The sequence below is a fragment of the Tauraco erythrolophus genome, chromosome 2, assembly GCF_009769465.1.
Source record: "Tauraco erythrolophus isolate bTauEry1 chromosome 2, bTauEry1.pri, whole genome shotgun sequence".
In the NCBI taxonomy this organism is placed as follows: domain Eukaryota; kingdom Metazoa; phylum Chordata; class Aves; order Musophagiformes; family Musophagidae; genus Tauraco; species Tauraco erythrolophus.
In genome coordinates, this window is record NC_141466.1 from 61,942,226 (window position 1) to 61,957,266 (window position 15,041).

The 15,041-nt window shown below is 41.5% G+C and overlaps 1 protein-coding gene across 6 annotated transcripts in view; it reads right to left on the minus strand.

The window, feature by feature from the left end:
- The window catches only part of PUM2 (pumilio RNA binding family member 2), a 79,351-nt gene extending 70,427 nt beyond the window's left edge, over positions 1–8,924 (minus strand). For 4 of the 6 annotated variants that reach the window (XM_086631415.1, XM_086631417.1, XM_086631416.1 and 1 more), the window contains exon 1: positions 8,467–8,499. The gene's annotated coding sequence lies outside the window, so the exon portion shown is untranslated. Of the gene's footprint in view, positions 1–8,466; positions 8,521–8,904 lie in introns of those variants that run through there. The other 2 variants (XM_086631412.1, XM_086631418.1) reach the window with 2 other exon arrangements.
- Positions 8,925–15,041: the final 6,117 nt, after the last annotated feature.

Below are 15,041 nucleotides of genomic sequence, written 5' to 3' on the forward strand. Positions count from 1 at the left end.
TGAAGACATTTCAGATGGCTTTCAAAAGACCAAAATAACGCTTCCCCAGTCTTGTCACGAATTAATTTCTTGGAATTAATCAAGTATTATTTATTAACTTATTCTGACTGACTTAGAATGGGTTACTTGACTTCTTTAGCTCTTCAACTCATTTGAAGATTCTTTAAAATCCATCAGCGATTTCAGAGTCAAGTTGATCTATTCCTCTTAAAAACAAATTGCTCACAACAACTCCTCTTTCAACTCACTTCACGTATCATTCAGAGTCAGTCAAAAGTATCAGGTACCTTCCAGAATAGGTGAAAACACAAGGTTTTTCCACATTCTGTATTTACTTGAATCCACCTGTTAAGGCCTCAGGATTATGCCAGTTACTTCCCAGAAAACTAGTACGGCTTCAAAAGATAACTTCAGCTAGCCTTATTTTCAATGTATGAAAATTTCTTACTTTTTATTTTTGCTTGAAAAATCCTTGCTGAATTTACAATTTTCCATTTTTGTATTTCACTTTCTACACATTATAAGTTCCTATGGAATCAGTGGGGCTAGAGCTCATTTGTCTTCATGAAAAAATGGTTCAGTCTTGCTAGATTCATCTAAAATGTTTTTTTATTACTTCGGCATTGTCTGACATTCTTTGCACTACGGCATGCTAAAATCTGTGTCAAATCCACAGTTTTAAGATACATTTAGACAATGTATGTTGAATCGAAGATTTCAATATCTTTATTCTACTTCTTACCTATCTAATAATCTGGGCAACTGGGTTCTCTAAGTGGTCATGCTTGAGCAGGGGTTTGGATCAGACGACCTCCAGAGGACGCTTCCAATCTCAACCATTATATGATATTTATCTACTACACTTATTTCTATTATTTTTCTTTTCAGTTTCTCGAAATGCATCAAAATATTCCATCTTTCATATATTTATCTACACAGAGACTCTGTCTACCCAATATTCACAAAACAAGTTGCAACTAAACTCTTTCACAGTTTGCATAATTTTAGAAAACCCGTATCTTCAGTACTTCTAACTCAAGAGTTACCTTTTCTTTAAAAAAATAAAAAAAACCACAGTAACTTCTGTTTTAACAAAATCCTCAAGAACACTGGTACACAGAACACTCAAATCAAAGATCTGAAATGGAGAAGTCTCCTGATCTGTACTTGATTTCTGTTAGTTGATTTTGCTAAAGAAGAATGGAAACTGAAAAATGGCAGAACATAGAGGCAGTACTGAATAGAGTAAGTCGGAAAAAGACTATTTTCACATGGCTAACAATGCACCGTAAAGTAAGAGTAAGAGCAGGTTCCCCTTCATCAAATCTTCATAATGCACAAAACCACTCAAGTACTTTAAAAAAATCAAGGTAGTCCCCTTGCATCCCCAATTACCAGAAAACACACGAGTTCATGACATTTACCTGCTGGAGGAACTCAAATATTTTAATGGACCTAACTATTAAATAAAGTTGCTGATTAAGACATGGCTCTGATTCCCATTGGAGATGGAAAGCAGGTGGCAGGAGACAGATGCAACTGTTACTCAGCATTTCCTTATCTGTGCGTAATTTTACCTACACAACATATCAGCCTTGGGAAATGCTAGTGAAAACTGGCACCATTGCCTGTATAACAGACTGAATGCTGGCAAGGATAAACCCAAGCTTTTCATACTCAGGAAGTGTGTCCAAGTGGACAATTAGAATATTGCAGAATTTTGTATTTACAGAACTGCTTTACAGCTTCTGCATAAGTGTAATACAGAATACAATACAGCACGAGGCAGAATGTCAGATGAAAAGATCTTTTATTTTGCTCTGTATATCTATGTAAGAGGAAGAAAAAAATAGAAGAGTAAAACCAGAAAAAAAGCCAAAAGAAATTAAAGAATGAGGGAAAAAAAAGAGATGAAGAAAAAAACAGACACAATAGATATTCCTGCTTTTAAGGTCAGCAAATTTTGTTTATTCACATTTGCTCCTAGATTTACTGCATTTTTTGAACACATTCCATAAGTCCTTGGGCTTGAGAAGGTGCAAAAAGTTCCTCACAAACTTAAGTGTAGAACGTTACATACGAGTACTGAGGAAAAAAGCCATTTATATCTGAAATTCAAAATGAAGTTTTTAATGAAAAAATAGGAAGCTGTATCAATTAAACATTTGGAGGTAAAAGCTTAAAACTGAATTTTTTTCTTCTAGGTTACTATCTGCAGAAGGAGAAAATTAAGTTTTGATCTACACTTAATTCTACTACTATTTTACCTGAACAAAATTTTTTTACCTGCAAGTGTAACAAGATTGTGTGCTAAATCCATATTACTTCTTACAAAGCCTATCAGAAGCTAGTCCCTTTTCAAACTAAATCGATTGTTTTGCATAAATTCAAACCTAATGATTTGACGGTATTCTGATAAAAAAACAGGTACTCCCAGAAATATGTAATGCTTGTAAAAGTTAAATGAATGGTTCAGACTGAACGTTTCTCAATTATTTTATGCAGTTTCACTTATAACTGCTGTAACAAAATTAACTGGAAGTTTTAGAGTTAAAGTTACTACAGACTTTGAAAAAAACAGCTTAACTCGCACCTATATTTAAGAAATAAATGTGGATTCAACACAAAACACAGGAACTATCGCAATGAAAAACAAATAACCTACCTACCAAACGATCTATATGAATGCTATCTCCTGTGGGCCAGAGGTGTTTGCTGGAGTACGCACTCAGCCACTCACCAGCCTGCCTCTGGAAGAAACACCTGACTGTGACACCATCCTGAGAAGGCCCACTAAGGGGTACCTGGACACTGGAAGCACCTGACACTGCAGTTGTAGGGATGGTGTGAGAAGTGTTTCCACCTGAATTAGGTCCTGATGTTACTCCAACCACTGTTCCAGCTGAGACAACTCCTACTCCAACCCCACTGGTTTCCTGACCAATGTTCACATGCATCATTTCTCTGGTCTCCTGCCAGGCCACTTCGTTCATGCCTAGGAGAACACATGGAATCCTCATTCCACATAGAAACATAAAAGAAAGTCTTGATAACATAAAAAGCTTTCCCACATATCTTTAAGTATGCAGTTCTTCAGATTAAAAAAGGCCAAGCTATACAAAAACAATATGCATTGTCAAAATGTTTATTGATTTAAACTTTAAATTTTAATACCATTACCAATCTAGGCCTCTAAGATAAACAATTAAAGTACTACTTTTTTTTTACAAGACAATATATTAATATGATACAGTTCCATATATGATAAATGGTTGCCCACATATTTCCTTGCTAAAAAAAAAAATCAAAATATGATTTTTAACCATAATGGCAGCAGTTTGTTTTACATTATTACTCAGCATGATGTCTAAACTCACTAATTCTATCACACCGCTATGCCTGATTTTACATGTTAGTAGGCTATGTAATTAAGTAGCACAGAAAACTAACTCCTCTGTCTGAACTCCATCTCATTCTTACATGCCAGCCTCAGTTTTTCTTTCGAATTTGTTAAGCTATGTAAGATTCTAGCACAGTAATTGACATTAACCTTCTCTAACCCAAATGATAGTACATTTCAATGTTTTCACAAAATAAAGATTTCAAGCTCCGATTAAAATGAAGTTTGCCAACACATTTTTGAAGCATTTAAGTCATGGCTTGAAACAAGTATAAATGACAACAGCAAAAATCTCTTTCTGATATTGACAAAATCCTCTGCAGGAAATACCCACCCCTGAACACATACACTTAATGATCTCAACACATATTCTTAATATAGCACAACTGATGTACCGTCAATCTTTTAGTACGTAAACGGACTTTTTCAGGCAAAAGGACTACATATATAAAGCCCAAAATATCCCCTATAAGTTTAACGAAGTATTTTTTGAGGGGAAAAAAAAAATATTGATTTTCAAGTCCAAGAAACATCTCACTTTTCATGCTAAACAAGTATGTTACATCCAAACAATTAAAACTGACATATATGCAAAGATAATTAACCAGAATACAACACTTAGGTCTAAAGATGTAGACAAAAGAAACCAGAGTCCTCTAATCCCTCTACACTTTTATTCTAACCTTACTGACTACTGAATGTCCAATCTTTCAGGAGATATCTAATATACAGATAGATAGATATACAGTAGGAGTATTTTTTAAATAATCTTGAACAATCTTGGTTTCAAAACACAAAAGATCTAAAGCTACTCTCTCATTAGTCCTGCTACAGCAGATATTTGCTTATTGTCAAAATACCCTGTTAACATCAGTTCTGCAACTTCTTCAGACTGCGTGACTAACACGCCATTGTAGTGTGCCCAGAACTCCAGTTTAAGCAACACATATCATAATTGAGATAAGCAGCGAAATACTTGAAAAATATGAGTCAAAACACACAGACTCGTTATTTTTCGCCCAACTACATAAAGTCATCTCCAGCAAGTCTAGCTTTGTATTTAATCAATACACACATGAAAAAGACTTATGGAACTAAACACACCAACTGAGCTCCTGAAAATTCATTTCCTCTTTGAAGAGATCTGTGAAGAAATTCTGTATTACATTTCAGACCAGTCATGAAAAGAAATAAAAAATGTATACAACTAGTTCAATGTATCACTCAAAATTCTTCCTCGAAATAACATGGATGAAATCTAAGAGCAAAGTTACGAACATGTCTGACACAACCTTATTTCTATTAGGATTTACATGCTGAGAGCTTTATACTAGAAAGAAACCAGACCTATTACCTGTAACTGAGAGTTTTGCCAATATCTCAATAATGCTGATGAAGCAAGAGGTAACCTATCTTAGAACTGCATGAAGTTCTAAGTTACTGTATGAAGTTACTAAAAAGTAAAATAATCAAAATTACAAAAAGTACACCAGATTATTTAGTTCAATGTACACAAATACATGTTGTGAAAACCTGCCTGTTTGAAAGGCTGCAGATGTGGTATTTAGCACAGCCAGTAGAGGACAGAGGGTCGTATCACCGCTTTAAAGTTCAGTGGAAAAAGATGCATATATAGCACAGCTAGCAAAAAAGTCAAATCACAGAGATACTTTTGCTATATTAGAGTTTTACGTTTTTTTCTCAACTCGTAAGATGATCGTCATAACCTCTTCAGACATATTTCTTCTACACGTCTACAACTGTTCTTAAACAGCCACGTCTGGAAAAAAAAATACTCTGCTAAACAATAATGAAATATAATCCTTAAAGATATTGCTAGAGATGACATCTGGTCTTTATTTGTAAGCTAAACATTTCACATACCAGCTTGAAAAGCTCTTGCCTACTATTCTAAAAGCCACAGCAGGTATTCTGAGTGCGATTCAAACTAAATTTTGCTATAAAGTTTCAGTATGCAAGCCACTACTACAAAATAAATTTTATACAACTTGTTTGAAACGACATACAAGCAGCTAGAACTGAATACCCTTACATGTTCCGATGTCATTTAAAACTCTTTTCTGCTATATGACCGTGAAGTGCCTCCCGCTTCATTATTAGAAGCACTACATAACTGGTACTTGTTGTTACAGGAGGAGAAAACGAGGTTTTGAACGAAAGACTTCTTGTCCCATGTCTGAGACAAGAGCCTGGGCACTGGCTTTGTGACAACACTGGAATGGTTGCATTGTGTGGAATAATCAAGACAACAGCTATGTTATGGGTGGGGAAAACACATTAGATGAGGTAAGCATTTTCAACTAAATTTATTGAACAGAAGAGAAAGAAGATTGATAACTCTCACATATCTGTTCACACAATACATAAAATGGGAAGTATTTATAAAGCATGTCTACTTCACAGTTTTATGCTGTCCCCTTTGCAGAGTTTCTATTAGAAACTTTTAAAAAAGTAAATACAAGGTTTTACTGCTTGTTTCACAGGAGATTCCCAACACAGAAATAAATTAACATTCAAGAGAATGTAGGTTTCTTTTTACTGCAATGGGCAGTGAATTTTTATATAATTCCACATTCAAAAAAAAGCATGAATTCAAACCACCTATTAGATTACTTGCCTCTGTGTATAAAAACTCCGTCTAATCATTTTGGAGTTTTAGAAACCACTGTACAAAGAAAAAAAGAAGTTGTTATAAAGGGGAATGCTTTTGGAAAATTCTACATATGCTGATTATTCGATGCACGCCCATATATCATTAAATATAGGGGGAAAAAATATTTAAAAGTGAACTAGAAAGTGCTGTTGAAAATCAGGTCTCATTTGCAGTATTCGACGAGCTGATGTCCTGTTAACATACTTGCCCCAAACATCAGCAGTACCTGGCCCAATGAGAACACTGCAAAGAAACCCTTGAGAGCACAAATCTTAAGGAAAACATGTACATAAAGCTTTAACGTGCACAACGATCCTATATAAGATTTAATATATACTGTCATAATAAGAGGTATCTTCTCATCAAAAGACCAGCAAGTTCAACTTTTTCAGCCAACTGCTTCTTGCACTATGAGCTCAATCATGATACCAGATACAATAATAATTGTCTCAGCACTGTGCCAATATCCCCAAGAAGAAAAATATCAAGTACCACAGAGTGATTCTATAGAAAAAAGTACCATTCTCCATTAATGCTGAAAAAAATAATGGACTTTCCTACATGCAATATCCACATAATAAACTGCAGAATCTGCATTATCAAGCAGTTTCTCACATGCAATTGCCTACTAACCATTCTGCTGGGACAAATTCTAAATTTTCAACGCTCTGAACACTTCAGAAAACTGTCAGGTGATTTAGTGTCATTTCTACACATATAACCCAGACTACACCACCACTGAATTATCCTTTTTTATTCGAGTTTCCTTCTCCCACCTACCTAACATATTTCTATTCGCGTTGACACAAATTGAGTTGTAGACCAGAGAAAGGTAGACAGTAATTCTCTCAGCTTCTCAACAAACTGTGACTGCTGTTAACATTTGGTTTTAAACCTAGACACAACTAAATATAATAAAATAATATGGTTTATATGTAAAAACGGGTAGCAATTATATTTCAAATGCATTCATATCCCACATACCTGAAGAGGTATACCATCAAGTCACGGTAACTAAAAAGGCCTGACCTCTCAGTTGAGATGCAACAAAGACTTCAGCAAAAGAGAAACTAAAAGCAATCTGAAAGTATTTTGTTAACACGTAGCTTGTAAGCGACAAGCAATTAGGCAATATAAGAAGTTTTACCGATTCTCATTTGCAATGACCTATATACCTCATACACGGCTACATTACTCAGAAAAAAGCATCCCCAAATCAGCTGGTGTAACCTCTTTATCGCATCACATATAAAACACGCTACACATTTTCGCGTTAAGCCATCTTGCTTCAAACAGTAAAGCCAGAAGAATATAAAACGTCCCGAGTATATTAATTTTCTCTCAAGGAATTAAAAGAGTCTGAGGTTATGAAATACACGAAAGAGAACAATGCCAAAAAAAAAAAACCACCACCAACAACAAACCCCTACATCTTTGCACAACGACTGCCAAAGAGATTAAAACCCAAACTGTTAGTTGCAAGCACGCTCCACTCCGGGCAGCTGGCATTTTTCTCAACTTTTTGTTATTGTTGTCTGCGCAGACACGTTTGAAGAAAAATTAAAACCTAACACTTCATTGTGTGGTATCAACTATCAAAAGCATTTGGCCTTCTCGATCCACCCTCAGAAAACAGTCGTTGTCCTTAAGAGCACTAAAAAAGGAATAATACAAGTTTTCAGGCTTTCGGTACGTTTAAACAAAGCCCATTTTCTCAAAATTCCGCACGCACGCAACTGCCCGCGGGGCTGCCGAAACGACGCCCCCGGCTCCCCCGCGTCCCCCCGCAGCGCTTCGCCCCGCTGCCCACGGTAACTCCCGACGCCGCGCGTCCGCCCCCCGGGGCCTGCCCCGAACTCGGACACCCTCGCCCGTGTCCGCGCCCCGCCACCTCTTCCCACCGGCACGCCCGGCCGCCTCCGAGAGCCCTGCCTCCGGACCTCTCTCAGGCAACAACTTCGCCCCCCAAGCCCCACTGCGATGGAAACTGCTCCCCGAGCCCCCGCTCCCCTCGGCTCGCCGAGAGCACAATGCCGCCGCCCACCCCCCCCCCCTCCAACCTTCCACAGCATCGCCGCCGCCCGCCGCCCTCACACCGGCGGCGCCGCCGCCTCCCCTCACGGCGCTCCCTCCCCACCTCGGCGCCGCTCCCCGGCGAGCCGGGAGGACACAAAGACGGCGAGGCGCGGGCGGCCGCCGAGCAGGCCCCGCGCCGCCCGGTGACCTGCCACAACATGGCCCCCTCCCGCCCTCCTTCTCCCCTCCCTCTCCCCTCCCTCGGCGCGCAGCCGAGGCCGGAGACAAAAGGGGGCTGGAAGAAGGGGGGCCCGCCCGCCCGCTCCGCCCGCCCGCGGCCTAACCCAGCGCGGCCCCGGCCCCCGAGGATACTCACGGGCTGGCTGGCGGCGCTGCTCGCTGCGATGGAGCCGGAGCGGGCCCTGGGACACCCCTGCCCGCCCGCCGCCCCCCTCCTCCTCCTCCGCCTCCTCCTCCCTCTCCCTCTCGGCGCCTCTCCTTCCTGCCTCCCCTCCCCCCCTTCGGCCGCGAGGGGCTCACAACAACATGGCGGGAGGGCGAGCCCGGCGCGCACGGAGGAAGAGGGACAGCGAGAGCGCGGCAAACCTCCCCCCGCCGCTGCCGCCGCCGCTCGCCCCTGCCGCCGCCACAGCGCATGCGCGCTCCGGCCCGGAGGGAGGCAGCGAGGGGGAGGGAGGTGGCGGCCCCCGGCCCCTTCCGCCGCGCATGCGCCGCCGGCGGCCGGAGCGCGCCCTCCGCCCCGCGGCGCGGTGGCGCCGAAGGAGAGGGACGTATCGCTCCCTGCCGAACGTACCGATCAAAACAAGGCTTTTGTGTGTTTTTTTTTTTTCCCCCAATTTTTCACTTTTCGCCTTTGGGGGGCGGCGGGAGGCGGTGCCCGCCCGAAGGCCGGAGGTTGGGAGACAAAGGGGAGGGCGAGGCCCGTTTTCAGGGGTCCCCGGTGGCCCCCGAGGGCCTCGCTGCCCGCGCCGCCGGCAGGGAAGGTTACCGTGGTTTTGCGATAAACAGGAACGCATCGCCGTAGTTATTAATTGACTGCTGTGCCGGTAGTCGATGTGTGATGGTTTTGGGAAAAGAGTCCAAATTATTTCCTTCCCTCTGGAGAGTTAAATACAGGATCTCCGATACAGCTGGGCGGTTGCCGTTGGTAAATACGCCACTGGATGCTAGGAAACACTGCTAGTGATGGGTTTTAGAAGCCTCACTCAATATCAGCATAAATTCTACTTACTTAGCAGCCTCTGAAGAAGAAAGGGAGCTCTGCCTGTCAGGAACATTTTAAAATACGGACTTCACAACAAAATCCACTATTTTGCCTTTTTACTGGTTGTTAAAGTCTGGTTAGAGAGTACTCCGTTTCAGGAAACAGCACACAGATGCCATCCACAGATCAGACCTTCAGACGAAACCTGGTTATCAGTCCTGCGGCGGCTGTTCCAAGCGCAGCTACCGGCCGTTTTTTCGGTAGGCAGAAAGGAGGCCGCCTCTGCTGGTCCCTCTGACTCGTTCTGGGCACGGCAGGGCGAGAGGAGGCAAGTTGGGGTGCAGGGATACCACGTGTAGCCGTGCTACCGCTGGCGGCAGCAGTTGTGGGGACAAGATGCGTTCCAACTTGATACTAACTGCGTTCTTAAAAATAGAGATGTCTCAAAGGAAGAAACACTCACTGTTTTTGGTATTTACAGACATCGTTAAAAACATGAAAGTTCCCAGCTACTGATAAAGACAGAAATGTTTTCGCAAGAAATGGAAATTAGTTCTTCAGCTTAATACTAGTCGTTTAAGTACCCAGGCGCCTGTAGTCTGCTGCTACCTGCGTGGCTAATCCCTGTGATCTCCAGTGTCCTGTCCCGCTGCCACCTTTGGGCTGCCTCCAGAGAGGCTGCAGGGTTAAAAAGTCAATTCCTTTGCTTAATTGAGGAGAGAAGGCCTCTAAGTCACAGCCTCCAAGTCAGCCCCTCCCTTCATGCAGACCGGCCGGAACTGAAGAAAACCCTGTACGCTTCTGCCATTCCAAACAGTTACGGCGGTTGGTCTATGTTACACCAACTCTCCAGCTCAGACCCTTTTGGAGACCTTATTTGTCCTGGATAATTCCGATCACTGTCTGTATAAAGCATTAAATGTTCAGGAAGAACTCAACATGCAGTTGATAAGCATAACCTTGAACGACCTCTACATCACGCTGCTGCTCAGTACCGGAAAACTCAGCCTGATCATGAAACAGAAAAATGTTGAAGTGCAATCAGTTTGGGATTTTATCTGAGAAATACAATTGCTTGGTTATTTTCTGAAGCGTTTTTTTTTTAAAAAAAGAAAAAAAATTCCACTACTACACGCTTCACAATTTAATAATGGCACTAAAGTTTTTGGCTCATGCTAAAACAGTTCAAGAAAAGTCTTTCTCTCTTACCTTTGTTCTGCGTGGAAACTTCTAAAAGTACTTAATACTTTAGATGGTTTGACTTGGTATCACTCCATTACAAAATGCTTTTCCTAGCTATTCCTATTTTTAAGGAGGTGTTAACAGCTGACTGGACTCTGCTTACACTCCCAACATTTTAGATGAAGTCCATCAACACAGTTATGCTTTGTTTTTTTCCTGTGAATAAGCATCCTCAATGAAAAATACTAAACAAATACACAGTCTACAGTTTAGAAAAGTAGGCAAGGATATGGAAAGCCCAGATGCTGTTGCCTTCCTCCACAGTCTTTCTCTGAGACCTTGGACAAGTTACTTGACTGAAGAGCACTCACAGAAGTCGAAAGCTGCAGTGCTAACCACCCCCGCTCAGCTACTGCCTAATCCTGATGGTGTCTACATTTTCTAAAGCCACAAACTTCAGGGCCTAAAACTCTCTATATGAACAAAATTTGTCCTGCTGTGCCACAACATCCACATCCCCCAGCAGTTTTGACAGTCGGTGCTGTTAGATCTAGCAGGGTAGCAAATAATTAACCTGTGTTAATTAAAACCAAGGTTTTCCTCCAGGAAAATGAAACTACTAGATGTGGTAGACCTTTTCAAAGCATCTCCAGAAAAGACACAGGTTCCTACAAAAACTTGCACTCTTAAGACAAAGTGTACAACCCCCTTCACTCCCAGGGCTGGGGAGCACCCGGATTTGATTCCTTTGCTCAAGATTCACAGATCCGACTTCCTTAGAGAGTTCTGAAAAACAACCGACTACTTTGGCTGCCTTCTGCTGCAGCTGGGCTGTTCTGCAGAGAAAAATTTGAGATCTTCTTCTCAGATCTTCTACTTAATGGCCTTGCTGGCCTTGCAGTCATATAAACATAGAATGGTTTGGTTTGAAAGGGACCTTTAATGATCCTTTAGTCCAATCCCAAAGTCTAACTACCCCCAGTCTAATCCTCAGTCTAACGACCATCTTACTGCTTAAGAGCAGTAGTCTAACCACCCCCAGTCTAATCCTCAGTCTAACCACCATCTTACTGCTTAAGAGCGGTCATAGATAGGTGAGCCTTGCTCAGTTCTCTGAAACAACAGCTGCAGTTAACTACCCACCTTCACAGAAGCGCAGCACTGCAGCTCGAAAGCAATTAGACTTATCTGTCCATATTCCAGAGAAAGGCTCTGGAATGATGGTTTATATCCTTAGCACATCCCTTGTTCCCTACATCTCTGTAAGGTGTGCTGATCTGGAGTTCTTTTGGGCTAGCTAGCAACTGGCATAACATACTGAGCTAGTGCAAATAAGAATACTTCAGTTTAGGACCAACAGAAAATTCACAGCTGAATTATGATAAATTTTGTTACTAATCCCATTTTTTGGACTTGCTTATTACTATACTACTGTTTTAAAGCATACGGGCGCTGACTTGCCATTCAGTTACACGGTCATTGGTCCTGTAGACATGATCAGCTTTTCCAAAGAAGCTGTTCTACAGGAAGATTAAAGGAAACACATGAGAAGAGATGTCAGCGAATGGAGTGCACAGCCCAGCAACACCTATCTTCATGAACTTGTCCCAAGAAAGAAGTGTCTCTTGTAGTAGTGCTTTGCCAAGTAAGTCTGTGCTAGAATGGCCAAGAAGGTGTCAGCTGAAGACTCGTTTCACCGGCAAGACGGCTTTTGTCCCTGAGTCATTCACCCCCTTGTAGCTGGCTGAGGTATAAACAGGCCTCATAAACATACCTCAGAGTCACAACCACCAGAGACAGTCATTGTAGCACAACAAGAGGAGCTAATGCTTCACTTCATGTACATGAATGTGAATAGCTTTGGAGTGGCAAAGCCAAAGATAACGACAGCTGTTTTTTACATTCACATTCACTTCCTTCACAACAGAGTGGCTATCAGTGCTTATCTTAAGAAAAAAGCCTGCTGTCTCAATAGAAGTATATTTTTCTTTCCAGTGAAGAATTCAGTTCCAGAAACTCTTCACACTGAAGGTAGACTGTGGCTCTTAGAACTGAAGATTGCATATTATACTCAGTACAAAGAACAAAACCTCAAAGATGAGCATCGAATTGAGTCTCACTCATTTCATATATTAAGCAGTAGTGAGTAAACACTCTAATTTCTAAAAAGGGAAAAAAGTTCAAACAAATATCACAGCCAATGCAAGCGATCACAAGAGCTTTGAATAGGAGGCAGTATTTTTTTTGTGCACTTAGCATAAGATAGTTCAGCCATATCAGAACAAGAAAGAGTGGGAAGAATGCTTTTCTTTTTCTCTTCTAAGGATAAACGTTCTAAGAATCCTAAAAGCATATCCATAAGTTTTAATTTTGTTGCATAAAGTCTCAACAACTTAACTTGCATGAACTAGAAATTTTCTGTCTTCAAAAATGAGAAGCTATAGTACAGAGGATAAACTAGAAGAGAGATTCGCAACAGTACTTCGGCTTATATAATTTCTCCCATCTTAGGTTCATCACTACCCTTCTACCTATTGCCATATCAAATACTGATCCTCCCAACTGCAGTAGGTTCTTCTGATAGGGCTCTGAAGAAGTAGCCCAATACCAAGAGGACTTTGCTTAGGGTAACATTGGACATCTGTAGTCATCTCTGCTCTTGTGTTGTAATCACTAGTCTATAGGTTTTTCTTCTATCTTAAACATACCTGAAGCTCCCCAGAATTTCCTGTTCTTACACACCATCAAGGAGGCTGGCCACAAGCAACAGGATATCTAACCAGACACATTATTTGAATACTAAAATGCAGCACAGCCATATTAGATCAGGGCTAGTTAAGATCCCCGATCTGACTCACCATTATAGCATGAAGAAATACCCACTGGCCCCCATTTCCACATAGAGAACCCAAACCTTACTCTGGGCCAAACATGCCTTCAGAGCAACAAGGCATAGCGCAGTGAATATACAATGCCAGAGATATATTCAGGAAAGGGAATCCTAGCTTGCTTCCTGAGCATAAACAAAATGGTTGAGCACTGTAACACTGAAAAGTAGGTGTCAATGTTATGCATGTATTGCACAAAGTATTAAAAAAAAATATAGTGTCAGTGTATTCATACATATGTGGGCTTACTTTTAATTACATCTGCAGGTTTTACAGACTTCTAAAGTACCTCTTCTGTTTCCAATGCATCCCTCTTCCTAGGCCGTCAGTCAAACACAGGACAAAAGAAAAAACTCATTGAGCTGAAATAAGGTAATTTGTAATAATGCAAAATTCGAAGTTCTGTTTCTGAGTCTGCTCTCCCTCTCTTGCAGTACAGCACCTCTGTCTTCAGCTAATCTCGTATCAGGGCCCAACAGCTGTTGGTGCATCTACACCCCCGGGTGCTGGGGTGGGGGCCCAAGGGTGAGCCTGTGTCCGTAGCAGAAAATAGAAAAGGCAGGGCGAGAAGGAAGAGCAGCACTTGGTTTTTCTGCGGGAGCTGCTGGAAGTGGAACCCACCACCCACTGTAACACTGGGAGCAAAGAGCTTTGAAAACGGGAAGCAGAGATTAACTGTTCAAACAGGAATAATCAATTCCCATTTCCCTGGCACAGGAAAAGTAGGCACCAGACCACACCCCGCAGCCTGCGGCTTGCTTTGCCTACTGGCCTGAGCTGGCTCCAGACGGAAATCCAGTTCAGCTGGAAAACTTCTTCCCTCGTAATACATCCTGTTAGTGGACTGCAAAACAGGAAGTTGGTATGTGTAAATAAGAGCACCTTTCCACTCATTTTGGCTAAGGGCTAAGAATTAGGAGACATCCAATAGTAGGTTCATCCAATTTGCATTCAAGACAGCAATACTACTTCATCATTCCATCATGAATTGGTCAGCTGACTGCATCACTGAAAAGATCAATTCGGAAGCCATGATCTGGGACCAGAGAGTCCTCCAAGCCTTTACGCACAGTTCCTTTCTTCATACAATCTAAAATGAAAATTTACTAAATAGAATTAAAACCTGGTCCCCATCTCCCGCACATACTTCCCCTGGAAGGCCAAGAAAAGATGTGTAATCCGTTTCATCCTTCCTTTTATTCATATCTATTTATAACTTTAACCAAAGTATACAGATGGGAGTAATTACAATCTCAACACATCACTATCTTCCCGAGTTCATTAGTTTTTCTGATGGTGAAATTGTACAAGATGAAGCATTAGCTGCAAAGTACATGTTTGTTACAACTTCAGAAAGTACCAGCCAGAGATATAAAAGAGTGTCATAAACTATGTGACTTTTCCAGGCAATTTTTTTTTTTATTGATATTTGGCAGAGTCAAAGCAAGGTTATAATTAAACAGAATGTTAAAATTAATCCCTTGTCCTAGCTTTTTGAGAAGCTAAGCAGTAGCTGGCACGGAGATAGGCTGAACCCCCTTCTTCCTGACTAAGCTTATCCCAGGAGATCAACTTCACAGTGCTCTAAGTGTGGTCCAGAGCCCATCCTACAGCTTATACCTACTCTACCAACGAAATGTTTGGGCACGCAGGGGC